This window comes from Triticum dicoccoides, chromosome 5A (assembly GCF_002162155.2).
Source record: "Triticum dicoccoides isolate Atlit2015 ecotype Zavitan chromosome 5A, WEW_v2.0, whole genome shotgun sequence".
Classification (NCBI taxonomy): Eukaryota; Viridiplantae; Streptophyta; class Magnoliopsida; order Poales; family Poaceae; genus Triticum; species Triticum dicoccoides.
Genome location: NC_041388.1, coordinates 194893596 through 194909403, shown reverse-complemented (window position 1 = coordinate 194909403; position 15808 = coordinate 194893596).

Here is a 15808-nt window from a genome sequence, read left to right as displayed (position 1 = left end):
ATGCATCCAGGAAACATAGCAAATCACACTTGGTGGTGGACTCGACAATCTGGTCGATGCACGGCAGCGGGAATGGGTCTTGAGGGCAAGCTTTGTTGAGGTTGGTGAAGTCGACACACATACGCTCATTCCCTCCTTTCTTCAGCACGACGACCGGGTTCGCCAGCCACTCTGGGTATCGGATCTCGCGAATGACACCTGCTTCCTCCAGCTTGCGGGTTTCCTGAACGATGAAAGACTGCTTCTCCATGGATTGTCGCCTCGCCCTCTGCTTCACAGGGCGCATGTTGGGGAACACCCTCAGATGATGCTCAATCACTTCTCTCGGAGCCCAACTAGCTGCTTGGGCTCCCAGGTGAACACTTCCTTGTTCGCCCGCAGGAAGTCCACCAGCTCCCTTTGTTGATCTGGGACGAGGTCAGTGATGAAGCTATGTACCTAGGGTAGGGTCATGGACCTGTCCTAACTGCCCTACCTAAGGACATCTCTAGAAGAAATCACCTTTCAATCGACTTGGAGGTGTTCCACTCGACAGACTTGAAGACACCCGACCAAGAAGCAATCACTCGACCAAGATCCAACCACTCGACGGCCAGGAGACCTAAAGTCACTCCGCACGCTAACGGTCGGTCATTAAGCATCTTTTATGGTCATCATAGCACTTTATTAGGGACGTTACCAGTAACGCCTGGCCTTAATGTACTAAAAACCCTGCATAACTAAGGGCCGGAGGGGTCTGGCAAACTCTATATAAGCCACCCCCCTCCTCAGTGTAAAGGGTTCGCACCCCTGTGATTCATACACACATAATCCAGTCGACTGCCTCCGGGCTCCAAGATGTAGGGCTATTACTTCCTCTGAGAAGGGCCTGAACTCGTAAACCTCATGTGTGTACAACTACTCCATAGCTAAGATCTTTCCTCTCCATACCTACCCCCCTACAGTACTGTCAGACTTAGAACCACAACAGTTGGCGCCCACCTTGGGGCCGGTGTCTTAGCGATTTGTTGGAGGAGTTGCGATCTTTTCCGATCCAAATCATCATGGTTTCTGGCGGAGTTTTGGTGGAGGGCCGCGAGATCCGTCTCGACACGCTCATGTTCATCGCCGACGACTCCGCTTGACTTCAGGAGGCTCCGCTCGACATCGACGCACTCCCTGTCCGCGGGACAACGCACTTTCGCGTGTGCGTTCGCGGCGTCCTCTTGCGGCAACCGTCGACCCATTATCGTTCGACCCCTGTGTTGTCCCCCCTCCCTGTTTCCTGCCAGCGCAAGCGCTCCGGTCGGTCGAGACTTCAGCGGTGGGTGAGACACGCGGTGGCACGCCAGTCGGCCACCCCTCAAGTCGCGGCCTGTTCGACTGGCTCCACAGAGACCGCATCTGAGTGCGACAGCAGTGATCCGGCGGCGGAGGTTCTGATGGTCGATGGACCACGCAGTCCTCCCGGTTTTCCCCGCACAGACGGAGGCGCAGGTGGAGGCAACCCGTCACATACCCATGAGGAATATCTCCACGAGCCTCTCACATTGCTGCAGAGGGAAGAACTTCGTCGCCGGAACATGGATGCACTGCACACTCCTATCGTTGGAGAAACCCCCGAGGCTCGTGCCTTGGAGGACGCGCGCCTGGCAAACTTGGCTAAGCGCACTCGACTGGAGAACCTCCAGCGAGCACTCGATGAGCATGCACGACAACGGGTTCCAGAATCTAGTCGACGTCAGCTCTTTCCGCCCTCGCATGTATATCGAACTCCGATGCAGAATTTAGCAGCTGCAGCCCGTATAGCAGAGTCGATTCAACCTTCCCAGTCAGAGGCTGGCAGAGGCTTGCTACAGATCAGAGCGTTACTCCGGGCAGCAGGAGACCAGAATTCCGTTGTTTCTCAGTCGCGGAACAGGATTCATAGCAGATCCATTGCTGCAGACACAGTCCAGTCAGCTCATAGCCCAAGGTCACCCCTGAGGCGTGAGGGACGTGGGGACCGGCGTGATCAGTACGGAAACCGTGAGCAGTATGATCACCGATTCGATCGTGACGATCGACGTCGAGTGCCCACCCCTCCCCCGAGGAGTGGATCGTATGTGCCTCGACAGCAGGATGACATGCGCCCTCATAGTGTTGGGCGAAGGATTCCAGTCGACCCCAGGGAGCCAGGCTTTGATGCGAGATCCATTCTCGTTCAAGGTTTGGTCGACAGGAACAGAGCTCAACGAGAAGGTCACGACAGAGATGCACCTACCAGCAGCAGAGTACATGTTTCGGGGCCAGAGTGCTTTAGTAGAGCCATCAGGGCCGCTATGATTCCTCCCAACTTCAGGTTGGCGACTGGAGTCAGTAAGTTCAGTGGTGAGTCCAAGCCCAATACTTGGCTTGAAGACTACCGAGTGGTTGTCCAGATTGGCGGTGGCAATGATGAAGTGGCCATGAAGCACCTGCCTCTCATGTTGGAGGGCTCGGCCAGAGCGTGGCTGAATCAATTAGCACCCAGCAGCATTTACACTTGGGAAGATCTCGCCCGAGTGTTTGTCACCACATTTGAAGGAACATGCAAGTGACCGGCAGGGCTGACGGAACTGCGGTCTTGCGTGCAGAAGCCGAATGAAACTTTGAGGGATTACATCCAGAGATGGATCACGTTACATTACACGGTAGAGAATGTGCCTGATCACCAAGCAGTCTGTGCCTTCAAAGAAGGCGTCAAGTACAGAGACCTGAATCTGAAATTCGGTCGAACCGGAGACATGTCTTTGAATCAGATGATGGAGATTGCCACCAAGTACGCTAATGGTGAAGATGAGGATCGACTCCGGAGTGGCAAGCACAAGTCAGTCGCCCAAGAAACCGGAGGAGGAAATTCCAATCGGAAACAGAAGCGGAAAGCCGAGCCAGCTGCTCCTGGGGAAGCCTTGGCTGTAACTCAAGGAAAGTTTAAGGGGAAACCCAAAGGGCCTTAGAACCCCAAGAAAGTTAAAGACCAAGACGGAAATGATGTGTTGGATTTGCCATGTCACATCCACACCAAGAAAGATGAAGAGGGTAAGCTCATTTACCCGAAACATACCACTAGACAGTGTCAACTCTTGATCCAGCAGTTCCAGGGCAAACAGCCCAAAGATAAGGAAAAGGAGTCGGACAAAGTTGAGGACAAGGAAGACAGTGATAATGGATACCCCCAGGTCAATTCCACCTTGATGATTTTTGCTGATGTTGAAAGCAAAAGTCGACTGAAAGTTATCAACCGTGAGGTGAATATGGTTGCTCCGGCGACACCCAGTTATCTGAAGTGGTCTCAGACTGCCATCACATTCGACCAGTCCGATCACCCAACGCACATTGCCACCCCTGGGAGGCAAGCTTTGGTGATCGACCCAGTTGTTGAAGGCACTCGACTGACCAAAGTCTTGATGGATGGTGGTAGTGGTTTGAACATACTGTATGTTGAGACGTTGAAAGGGATGGGCATTCCGATGTCCAGACTCAGTACCAGCAACATGAGTTTCCATGGTGTCATTCCTGGGAAGAAGGTTGAGTCACTCTGCCAAATTTCTCTTGATGTGGTTTTCGGTGATTCCAAGAATTACCACAAAGAAAAGTTGACGTTTGAAGTTGTGGATTTCCAGAGTTCTTATCACGCTATTTTGGGCAGGCCAGCTTACGCACGCTTCATGGCTCGACCATGTTATGTGTATCTCAAATTGAAGATGCCTGGTCCCAAAGGTGTGATCACTGTTACGGGCAATCAAAAGAAAGCAGAAGAGTGTTTTCAGAAAGGCTCAAAGATCGCTGATGCTTAGATGGCAGTGGTGGAGCTGCAGGAGTACCAGAAGACTGCAGACCCGAGTGATTTGTTGCGAGCCAAGAAGCCCGCTACAGAATCAGCTTTTCAGTCGTCTGGTGAAACGAAGCCGGCTCACATTCACCCGACCGATCCCAGTGCTGCTCTGACTCATATATAAACAACATCGACTCCAAATAGGAAGAAGCACTCATCCAGTTCCTCCGTGAGAACTGGGACATCTTCACATGGAAGCCTTCTAGCATGTCGGGTCTTCCCAGGGGGCTGGCTGAGCACCGCCTACGAGTCGACTCAAAAGTGAAATCCGTCAAAGAACATCTCCGACGGTCCGCCGTCCAGAAGAGAAAGGCTATTGGTGAGGAGGTGGCTCGGCTCTTAGCAGCGGAGTTCATCCGAGAGATTTACCACTCCGAGTGGCTCGCCAACGTTGTCATGGTCCCCAAGAAGGACAAGTCACTTCGCATGTGCATTGACTTTAAACATATCAATCGGGCCTGCCCGAAAGATCATTTTCCTCTCCCCCTCATCGACCAGATAGTCGACTCGACTGCGGGATGTGAGCGATTGTCTTTTTAGACGCCTATTCCGGGTACCATCAGATCCGTCTGTATGGACCTGACGAGATCAAAACAGCTTTCATCACTCCATTCGAGTGCTTTTTTTATGTTACCATGCCATTCGGCCTCAAGAATGCCGGAGCCACATTCATGAGGATGATTCAGAAGTGTTTGCTCACTCAAATCAGTCGGAATGTGGAAGCATACATGGATGATATTGTGGTCAAGTCACGGAAGGGTTCCGACCTGCTGACTGACCTTGCTGAGACCGTTGCCAACCTCAGGAGGTATGATATCAAGCTTAATCCATCAAAGTGCACATTCGGAGTTCCTGGCGGAAAGTTACTCGGTTTTCTCGTTTCCGAACGGGGAATCGACGCCAATCCAGAAAAAGTCGGTACTATACTCCAGATGAAATGTCCTTTGCGAGTGCACGACGTCCAGAAGCTTACTGGTTGCTTGGCCACTTTAAGTCGATTCATCTCTCGTCTCGGTGAAAAGGCATTGCCTCTTTACCGATTGATGAAGAAGTCAGACAAGTTCAAGTGGACTCCTGAAGCTGATGCAGCGTTTGTAGAGCTCAAAGCTCTGCTCTCCACCCAGTCTGTGCTTGCTGCCCCAATCAGCAAAGAGCCTTTGCTGCTTTACATTGCAGCCATGGGACAAGTCCTCAGTACGGTACTTACGGTTGAGCGGGAAGAAGAAGGAAAAGCCTTCAAAGTTCAGTGCCCAGTATATTATGTTTCTGAAGTTTTGACTGCGTCGAAGCAAAGATATCCTCATTATCAGAAGCTTGTATATGGGATTTATATGACCACAAAGAAGGTTGCTCACTACTTCTCTGATCATTCCATTACAGTCATCAGCGACGCTCCATTGTCAGAGATCCTGCACAACAGAGATGCAACTGGTCGAGTGGCAAAATAGGCGATTGAACTCCTTCCTCTAGATATCACGTTTGAGGCAAAGAAAGCTATCAAGTCCCAAGCCATAGCAGATTTTGTCGCCGAGTGGATTGAACAACAACTGCCGACTCAGGTTCACTCGGAGCATTGGACCATGTTCTTCGACGGTTCCAAAATGTTGAATGGTTCCGGTGCCGTGGTAGTGTTGGTCTCCCCTCGAGGAGATAAGCTCAGATATGTTCTTCAAATCCACTTTGATTCCTCCAATAACGAAGCAGAATATGAAGCACTTTTATGGGTTGCGCATGGCCATTTCACTCGGCGTCCGTTGCCTCATGGTCTATGGCGACTCAGATTTGGTGGTTAATCAAGTGATGAAGGAGTGGGACGTCAGAAGTCCGGCCATGACTGGTTATTGCAATGCAGTGAGAAAGCTGGAGAAGAAATTCGAGGGGTTAGAACTTCATCACATACCTCGACTGAAAAATCAAGCAGCTGATGATTTGGCGAAAATAGGTTGCAAAAGAGAAGCCATTCCCAGCAATGTGTTTTTGGAACACATCCACACACCATCAGTTCAGGAGGATCCCTTCACTGAAGAAGCCCCGCAGCCAAAAAGTGCCACGGATCCGATTGAAGTTGAAGTTCCAGCTGTGGTCGACCTGATCATGGAAGTTTTGGTCATCACTCTCGACTGGACGGTACCGTACATCGCATACATCCTAAGGAAAGAACTCCCAGAGGACGAAGAAGAGGCTCGACAGATCGTCCGTCGATCCAAGGCCTTTACAGTCATAAAGGGACAGTTGTATAGAGAAAGCGCGACTGGAGTCAGTCAGAAGTGTATAACACCAGAAGAAGGTCAGATAATCCTTGATGATATCCACTCGGGGACCTGTGGTCATCATGCGTCCTCTCGGACCATTGTGGCTAAAGCATACCGAGCGGGATTCTACTGGCCAAGGGCGAATGAAATGGCGAAAGAGATAGTCGACAAATGTGAAGGATGCCAGTTTTACTCCAATATGTCGCACAAACCCGCATCAGCCCTGAAAACCATTCCACTCATCTGGCCCTTCGCTGTTTGGGGACTGGACATGGTTGGACCACTGAGAACGGGCAGGAGCGGCTTCACTCATGTGCTAGTAGCAGCAGTCGACAAGTTCACCAAATGGATTGAAGCTAAGCCTATCAAAAATCTTGATGCTTGCACTGCAATCAGTTTCATCAGAGAGTTGATATTCAGATATGGAGTTCCGCACAACATCATCACTAACAATGGGTCAAACTTCAATTCTGACAAATTCAGAGCCTTTTGCGCCTCTCAAGGTACATGAGTCGACTACGCTTCAGTCGCTCACCCCTAGTCGAATGGACAAGCGGAAAGAGCAAACGGCTTAATTCTCAAAGGATTGAAACCCCGACTGATGCGCGATCTCAAGCACGCAGCAGGTGCATGGGTCGACGAGCTTCCATCAATTCTTTGGGGATTGAGGACAACCCCGAACTAATCGACTGGAAGAACCCCATTCTTTCTGGTCTACGGAGCCGAAGCAGTTTTTCCGAGTGACCTACTTCACAACGCACCCCGAGTTGAGCTCTACTCTCAAGATGAAGCAGAACAAGCCTGGCAGGACGCAGTCGACCTCCTGGAAGAAGAAAGAGAAATGGCCATGATCCGATCGACCATCTATCAGCAAGACTTGCGTCGATTCCATGCCAGAAATGTGAAGAGTCGAGCCTTCCAAGAAGGAGACTTGGTCCTCCGAGTGGATCAACAGAAACCACACAAACTCGCTCCTACTTGGGAAGGTCCCTTCATAGTCACCAGAGTCCTCCACAATGGAGCGTAGCACCTCTATAATGTCGATCGCCAGATTGATGAGCCACGAGCATGGAATGCGGAGCTGCTCCGCCCCTTTTATACTTGAATTCTCACTCGGATGAGATGTAATAAGAAGAACTTCTGTAGTTTAATTATCAAAGACAAGAGTGTTATAAATTTCCCAGTGATTGTTGTTGTTTTTGTTTGCGTGAGAAATCCCCCAGTGGGTGGCTTAGCTGCGAATCCGTTTCGCCTAAGTTTGTAAAAATAATTTCCTACCGAGTGGTGAGCCAGCCTCTCACTCGGAGGCTTAGTTGCGAACCCGTTTTGCCTAAGTGTTTGAAAATCCTACCGAGTGGTGAGCGACCCTCCCACTCGGGGGCTTAGCTGCAGTCCAGTGCTCACCTAAGTTTGAAAAATCCTACCGAGTGGAGAGCGACCCTCCCACTCGGGGGCTTAGCTACAGTCCAGTACTCGCCTAAGTTTGAAAATCCTACCGAGTGGAGAGCGACCCTCCCACTCGGGGGCTTAGTTGCAGTCCAGTACTGGCCTAAGTTTGAAAATCCTATCGAGTGGAGAGCGACCCTCCCACTCGGGGGCTTAGCTGCAGTCCAGTACTCGCCTAAGTTTGAAAAATCCTACCGAGTGGAGAGCAACCCTCCCACTCGGAGGCTTAGTTACAGTCGAGTACTCGCCTAAGTACGAAACACATCCTAATCCGCAAGGACGATGAGGTGCAGGTCCACTGCCACCTTCTCCTTCGGAGCTTCGCCACAAATGCAACGTGCGCTCCATCCCGACCCGCAAGGACGACGAGGTGCAGGTCGACTGCTACCTTCTCCTTTGGAGTTGCGCCACAAATACAAAAGTTGTCTCGAGTGAAGAACGAGTTCCACTCGACGGAGAATTCATGAAGATATTCAACGATAAACCAAGTTCAGATAAATCCTAAAGGTTCCAGACCGCAGATCGAAGTGCTCGGGCATTCAGCCTGAAAGAGTTTAACGGTTACAAAAACCACTCGGCATTACAAGGCAAATTTAAGGTGGGGCATAAAAGTTTGTTCACTCTGCAGGAGGAGGACTGGCAGGCTCGATGAACTCATCCAGGTCGACGCCGTCGGCGATCCGAGTGGCTGTAGCAATAAAAGTCTCCATAAAAGATCGGAAGTCATGCCTCTGGGTGTTGGTGACCTTGATTGCTCCCAGCTTATCTTGTCGCACCTCCTTGCAGTGGAAACGAACCAAAGACAGAGCCACATCAGCACCACACCTGGCAGAAGATTTCTTCCACTCCTGCACTCGACCAGGGATCTCGTTAAGTCGAGTCATCAGAGACTCGAGATCATTTTGGAGCGTGGCCCCTGGCCAAAGTGCCGTGTCGATCCGTGACGTGGCGGACTTCAGTCGAGCCAAGTAGTCCACAACACCGTCGATGCGGGATTCCAGTCGCAGCAGATTCATGGTAGTTTCATCTTTCACGGGAGAGTTGATGGGGTCCAAACCTGGATCAATCCGCCGAGTCTCCTCCTCGAAGTTCTGGCAAAACTCTGCATTCACGATCCAAGGATAAGTCAATTTTCGTATGCTGAGTCAACAAAAAAACAATAGTCGGAACAAAATGTATACCTTCAAGCTTGATGAACAACTTCTTGGCAAGGCTCCTCATATGGCCCTCCAGATCGTCCCTCCTGCGAGTGATGCCTTCCATCTTCTCGTTCAGGTTGACCTTGTCCTTCTTCAAGCGCGTGACCTCCTTGTTAGCTTCGTTCAGGGCAAATTTCATCTTGGCGTTCTCTTCTTCCAATTGGCCGACTGAAGCCAGTTTCTGTTCAGCCAGAGTGGTTCTGTCGTCAGCTTTCTTTTGAGCAGCAGCCAAATCCTGATCCTTCTTCGCCAGAGCTTCATTCAGTTTTTCTGCAAAGAAATTGTGCTTGATTCAGAAAGAGCAGAAGGGTACTCAAGCCTAAGACAAACCAGTCGACAAGCTCGTCTTACCATTGGCGTCGTCCTTGGCCTTTTGCAGCTCTGTCTTGGCCAATTCCAAGTCAAGGTTTAGCTGGATCTGCTGTTTCTCCAAGTCAGCAAAGCGAGCTCCAAGATCACAAGATTTCTGCAATCAGGGAGGGGAAGTTATTTTACAGCGAAAAACGATAAAGACAATAAATACTAAGACTACGGTCGACTGCCCGCAGTCCACCATAGTCTCGGGGACTACACCCAGTGGGTGCACTTTGCGTGCCCCCACCGGTTCGGTTTTACACTCGACACGGCCAGGCCAGATCGAGTGAAAGAATCAAAATACAAAGACTACAGTCGACTGCCAGTAGTCCACCGTAGTCTCGGGGACTACACCCAGTGGGTGCACTCAGCGTGCCCCCACTAGTCCAAAAATTCAATCGACACACCCAGTGGGTGTACAGATGCAAAGATTTTCGAAAAGAGAGTCTTCAGATAGCATATCTTAACAGAACAAGCGGTGACCAACTAACCTGAACATTGCTTTGGAGAGCCGAGCTGGCGTCATAGGCGGCCTGACTGGCGTCCCGCACCGCCTTCATCTTCTCCATCATAATGCCCGCGTGGCGTATGGCTTCCTTGGCAGCACTCACTTCGTCCTCTAGGACATGATGGATCGCAAAAACTGAAGGTGGGTTGGCAGGAGCTTGAGCAGTCGACGAAGAAGGCAGGGCACTTGATAATGGTACGGCGAAGGTAACAGAACCCCGATTGGCATCACCAGCGTCCTGAACGACTGGTTCCGCCATCAGCGTCGACTATGGCACCCTGCTTGCAGGAGATTTCCTACTTTTCCTTGTCAAAGGCCTCTCAGGCTCTTCATCATCATCATCGGGAAGGTCAATAATGTTAGGAGTTGTTCAAAGATCAATCGCCAAAATCACATCACCCAATGGTACACATTGCAGTTGAGTCGACCAAATAAAGACAGAATGACAGAAATCATACCCAGATTGGAAGTGACTGCATCCTCCATTACCTCATCCTCATCCCTGTAAGCTGAGGTCCCGGAAGTAGCAGCACTGCCAGTTCCAAAGTTCGTCTGGTTAAATCAAGAAAAAATAAACAGCACGGAGCGTCGAGTGAATACAAAGGGAGACACTCACGCAGAAGCGATGGTGATGTCAATCTTAATCTTCGGCAACGCCTTCCGAGGCTTCTGTTCTACAACTTTGGGATGCTTTGACGCTTTTTCAGTTGGGGTTGGTGAAGATGTCCGAGGACGCTTTGAAGACTGACCAGTCTGAGCAATCGCCTTTTGACGGGCGCTCAGTCGTTCTTGGTCAAGCTTGGATCGCCTCTCCCTGCGAGGAGGCAACTCGACTTCTTCTTCGTCACTTGAGTCATCGCTTTCTTCGTCCCCTTCTCTGTCAAAATGCCATTCGCCACTGTCGCTGCCGCTCGCCTCTCCTTTCGGGTCTTGCTCTTGCTCTTCGTTGGGCACTGAGTACATTTCGATAAGGGCCTGAAAGAAAGTAGGAAGAATAAAGTCAGTCGACGCAGTATAGAGAGCTGTGCGAGTGAATTCAGATTATAATCAAAAGCTCAGAATCGGACCTTTCTGGTTCATGGGACTGGTCGAATGGAGGAACTCTCCTGGCTCCCCTGGGGTTGTCCTTGTTTCCGGTGATGCCCGATAGCGACCCCTCTAGTTTTTCGTCATCGACCTCCTCCGGGTGAATCCGAGTGGTGTCGTCAAGACCCGAATACATCCACATCGGATGGTCTCGAGCTTGAAGAGGCTGGATGCGCCGCCGAAGGAAAACCTCCAAGAGATCCATACTAGTGACCCCATCACGGATAAGCTGGACCACTCGTTCGACCAGCAACTTAACTTGCACCTTCTCCTCCGGGATCACCTTCAAAGAGGAGGGTTTCCTCACTCGGTCCATGGTAAAAGGAGGGAGGCCAGTCGACTGCCCTGGTGTCGGCTGGTCTTTGCAGTAAAACCAGGTCGACTGCCATCCGCGGACCGAGTTGGGAAGAATCATGGCCGGAAAGGAACTTTTCCCTCTCATCTGAACACCAAGACCCCCACACATCTGAATCACTTGTGTTCTCTCATCACTCGGATTGGCCTTTTTCACCGTCTGAGAACGACAGGTGAAAATGTGCTAGAAAAGACCCCAGTGAGGCCGGCAACCCAAGAAATTCTCGCACAAAGACACGAAAGCAGCGAGATACACGATTGTGTTGGCAGTCAAGTGGTGGAGTTGTGCCCCAAAGAAATTCAGAAATCCCCGAAAGAAATGGTGAGGAGGCAAGGCAAACCCACGGTCGACATGGGTGGCAAGGAGAATGCGCTCACCCTCCCGAGGTTGCGGCTCGGATTCCTTCCCCAGAAGCCGCGCCGATCCATGGGGGATCAGTCCTCCGTCGGCTAGGTCGTTGAGGTCTTCTTGGCGGATCGTCGAGCGGATCCAGTCGCCCTGGATCCAGCCCTTCGGCAGGCCGGCTCGTGAGGAAGATCCACCCCTTCGCCTTTGCCATCGCCTTCTTCGCCCGCTCCAGAGCCACCGTCTTCTCCTTCCCCATCATCGCCGGCGAGACACGTACGGAGCGGCGGCGCCGGGGTGAGAGCGAGCGCGATGAAGAAGCCCAAAGAGGAAATGAGAACGCACTGTTCAAGAAACCCCGGTCCGACGCATTATATGAGGTTACTTCCGAGTGGCTGACTGGTAGGCTCGGACGATCCTGTCAAATCCCGCAAAAGTCGCGCGCGCGATACGTGGCGAAAAAGGTGGCGCGGAGATTGAGGCGACTCGGCCCTATCCCATCCAGATACTGCGGCCTCCCCCGTCCTGTGCGCTTCCCAAAATTCGAATCCAGCGAAATCCGCGGGCAGCAGAACAACTTGTCAGACGGAGGATCTCCTCCACACCGTCACTCAGAGCTTTTCAAGTAAAGAATCTCACTCGACAAAAAACTAAGAATGGATCAAGGCGACTGAAAAGGAAGTTGTTTTCGTCACTCTGGTTCATTGATCCGAAACAAGATATGCTCATGGCATGAAAAATGAGTCGGAGAAGTTCTCAACTCCTTCCCCACTAAAACCTCGATCCATTCGGGGGCTAATGATGAAGCTATGTACCTAGGGTAGGGTCATGGACCTGTCCTAACTGCCCTACCCAAGGACATCTCTAGAAGAAATCACCTTTCAATCGACTTGGAGGTGTTCCACTCGACAGACTCGAAGACACCCGACCAAGAAGCAATCACTCGACCAAGATCCAACCACTCGACGGCCAGGAGACCTAAAGTCACTCTGCACGCTAACGGTCGGTCATTAAGCAGCTTTTGTGGTCATCATAGCACATTATTAGGGACGTTACGAGTAACGCCCAGCCTTAATGTACTTAAAACCCTGCATAACTCAGGGCCGGAGGGGTCTGGCGAACTCTATATAAGCCACCCCCCTCCTCAGTGTAAAGGGTTCGCACCCCTGTGATTCATACACACATAATCCAGTCGACCGCCTCCGGGCTCCGAGACGTAGGGCTATTACTTCCTCCGAGAAGGGCCTGAACTCGTAAACCTTGTGTGCGTACAACTACTCCATAGCTAAGATCTTGCCTCTCCATACCTACACCCTACATTACTGTCAGACTTAGAACCACGACAGTCAGCGCCTATAGTGAAGGTGGCGCTTGAGGCCCCGTCCTCGTCAACCGGTATCTTCTTCGTCTGGGCTTGACCTTGAGTGAATAGATGCTTCTTCTTGGTCGGCGCAGCCCCCTTGGTCCTGGGCATGGCCTTATCGGCCGGGCAAGCTGTCGCCGTGGCCCTGAAGGCGAGTTTGAGGGCCACAAAGGTTTCCTTGGTGTCTCCGGCCACGGTGAGAATGCCCTTGCTCCCTGGCATCTTCATGAGGTTGTAGGCAGGATGAGTAGCTGCCATGAATTGGGCCAGCGGCGGGTACCCGAGGATGGCATTGTATGGTAAGTCGATGCGGGTGATGTCGAAGTCGATTAGCTCAGTGCGGTAGTTGTTGCGTGTGCCGAAGGTCACGGGGAGACGGATCTTCCCCAGGGGGTTGGAGGAGCCACCGCCGACTCTGGAGAAGGGATTGCTGGGGGGAGCCGCTCAAGCGGTATGTGAAGGAGGCTAAAAGCCGCCACGGAGAGTACATTCAGGCCGGCGCCGCCGCTGATGAGGGTCTTGGTAACAGCTACGCTGCAGATGGTGGGCGTGCAAAGCATCGGGAGCACGCCCGAACCGACGGTGGTGACTGGTGATCCCCTGAGTCAAAGGTCAGGTCGGCCTTGGGCGCCGCCCAACCCGAGGGAGCCCCCTGCCGTGTGGAGGCGGCGCCGATCTGGCGAAAGAACGGCTTGGCGTGATGGTCCGAGGGCGGCGCCTACGATCCACCGAGGAGAGCCACGACAACGAGGGGTGCTGGTCCCTTGAAGCGCGTGATGAAGAGATCGCGTAGCTCCTCCCAGGAAGCCACATAAGATTCCGGCAGATGGAGGAGCCAGGCGCGCGGCACGCCAGCGAGGGCCATTGGGAGCCAGTTGTCCATGACTTTATTGTCACCCCGGCCTCCAGGACGGCCTCCTAGTACGCCAGCAGGAAGGCCGCCGGATCCGCCGCACCATCGTAATGGGCACGACATCTCCAGCTTGAACTTGTGCGGCCACCACACCCGCTGCAAGGCGGGGGTGAAGGCCCGGAGCCGCACGACGCTGTGGAGGGCGCTTGTCGATCCAGTCGGAGAAGCGGCGACGTCCATGAGAGCCGGTCGGAGCGGCGAGGCTGTCGAGGGCAAGCTTCGATGCACCCCTACCTGGCGCGCCAAATGTCGGATTTCGGGTTCCGGCAAAACCCTTGAGTTTCGAACACTCGGGTGCGCATGAAGATCTCTCCACCCTCTAGCTCGCACACATCATGATCTCACGGTCTAGCTCGATGAACCCAAAGAACAGGGGACACAAGAGTTTATACTAGTTCGGGCCACCAATGTGGTGTAATACCCTACTCCAGTGTGGTGTGGTGGATTGCCTCTTGGGCTGAGGATAAACAGTTACAAGGGAAGAACAGCCTCCTAAGGAGAGGTGTTCTTGTGCTCTCCCTCACTCTCCCTCTCTCTCTCTCTCTCTCTTGATAAGTTGCCTCCTACTGTGGTGGCTAGTCCTATTTATAGAGTCCTTGGTCCTCTTCCCAAATATTGAGCGGGAAGGGATCCCCCACGGCCAAATTTGAAGGGAGACAACTAGTACAAGTTATCCTGACAAAAGTAGTCTTCGCCCACCAAAGGCTCTGGTGGTGACGCCGTCTTGGGCTCCATGGTGACCTCCGTCCTGCTGTCCTGCTGGTCTTGGTCTTGTTGCACCAGTATGGAAACCTTTGCCTGATGCCTCGGGACTTCTCGCCTGTGATTGACTCTTTAGCACCAAAGAGGAATCGAGGACACTACGCGCGCTGGCGCCCGCCTGGCTCTAGTCGTCATGGCTTGCATCATAGAAACCTCACGAGGTGTCCCTTGCCTTGATCTCTCCACCCCTCGCAAGCCAACCTGGTGAGGCTTCCCCTGAGGAGGCCTTGTGTCATCTACCTCGCGGAGCTTGGCCCCTCGCGAGGGTCTTGAGTGTTTGCTGGTGAAGATGGGCCGTACAGGGGCGCTCGTGGAGCCACACTGTGGGCCGCATTCAGGCAAGTCTTGGGACCCCCATTCCCAGAACGTCGACACCCTCTCCCCCTGGGTGGTCCTGTCGAACACCTTCACTATTAGCATGGTGTGGCTGCTGTCATAGCTTAAGATGCAGATGTGCCCAAGCTGAAGGTCATCAGCGCGGGCGAACTGCTTCCATCTGTTCTTCGTGCACTGATGGAAGCAGTTCACCCAGTCTCATGACCTTCAGCTCGGGGACGTCCTCGTCTTAAGCTACGACACCAGTCGGTCAGCACTCGGACCGAAAGATCCTCGACCATCGACCCCTCGCACCCTCGGTGGTCCTATCGTACACCTTCACTGTGAGCATGGTGTGGCCGTTGTCGTAGCTCAAGATGCTGCGTGCCCGAGCTGAAGGTCATCATCGAGGGCGAACTGCTTCCATCCGTTCTTCGTGCACGGATGGAAGCAGTTCACCTAGTCTCATGACCTTCAGCTCAGGGACGTCCTCGTCTTAAGCTACGACACCAGTCGGTCAGCACTCGGACCGGAAGATCCTCGACCATCGACCCCTATACCCTCGACCCCTCGCCCCCGATCCTCGATCCTCGACCCTCTGCCCTAACCCTCGACCCCTTGGCAACCGACTATTCCCTATCCGGTTCCGTCGGTGCCGATGCACCCCTGACCTCGACCCGGTACTATCGGCGCCGACGCACCCCTAACCTTCTCTTCTTCTTCTTCCTCCTCTTGTTCCTCCTCCTCCTCCTCTTCTTCTTCTTCTTCTTCCTCTTCTTATTCTTCCTCTTCTTCTTATTTTCTTTTTTTTCATATTTCATCTTTCTTCTTAACTAAACCTAAACTAAACTAAATATAAACCTAAACCTAAAAAACAAGAAAACCTAAAATAAACCTAAACCAAACTAAATCTAAACTAAACTAAACTAAACCTAAACTAAACTAAATCTAAACCTAAACCTAATAAAACAGAAGAAAAAAACCTTAACTAAATCTAAACTATAAACTAACCTAAAAAAGAGGGGGAGGGGCTCACCAGACCGGGGGAGGTGGATGAGGCCGACGCCGGCGGGTC